This window comes from Triticum aestivum, chromosome 5D (assembly GCF_018294505.1).
Source record: "Triticum aestivum cultivar Chinese Spring chromosome 5D, IWGSC CS RefSeq v2.1, whole genome shotgun sequence".
NCBI classification, from domain to species: Eukaryota; Viridiplantae; Streptophyta; class Magnoliopsida; order Poales; family Poaceae; genus Triticum; species Triticum aestivum.
In genome coordinates, this window is record NC_057808.1 from 176,231,141 (window position 1) to 176,231,753 (window position 613).

Sequence of the window (613 nt, forward strand, 5' to 3'; positions counted from 1 at the left end):
GCTTTTTCTCCGGCGATCCCCATGCCACCGCTCAATCATCGCGCCCCCCACCGCCGGCGACTGCCAACCAGAGGTCTCACGACTTCGAATCCCCACCAACCACTAATTTATTACCATTTATGTCCTTCATATACGCGCTGACGGGTGGGCCCTATGGTAATGTGCGCTGCTGAATGTGGACCATCTGACTGGTCAATTGATCATGTCATCAACAAATTACGGAGCTGTATGGTGAGCCAGTGACCGTATGATCACCCTAAAATGTATTTTATTAACACAGTACAAACTCAAACTACCATTTCTTTCTTTCATATACGCGCTGACAGGTGGGCCCCACGGTTACGCGCCCCGATGGTGCAACACTAGTTGCGCCACGTGGAACGTTTGACTGGTCAATTGATTGTGTCATGAACAAAATACGGAGTTGTACGGGTGAGCCAGTGACCGCATAATCATTAGATGTATTTTTTTAACACGGTACAGACGGAAGCGCTCATATATACGCGCAAGCACTCACCGCTATAAGCGCACACACGCAGACCCTACCCCTATGAGCACCTTCGAGAGAGTGAGCCAGCATATGATCTTGAGATTTTACGAAGTCACCATAGGT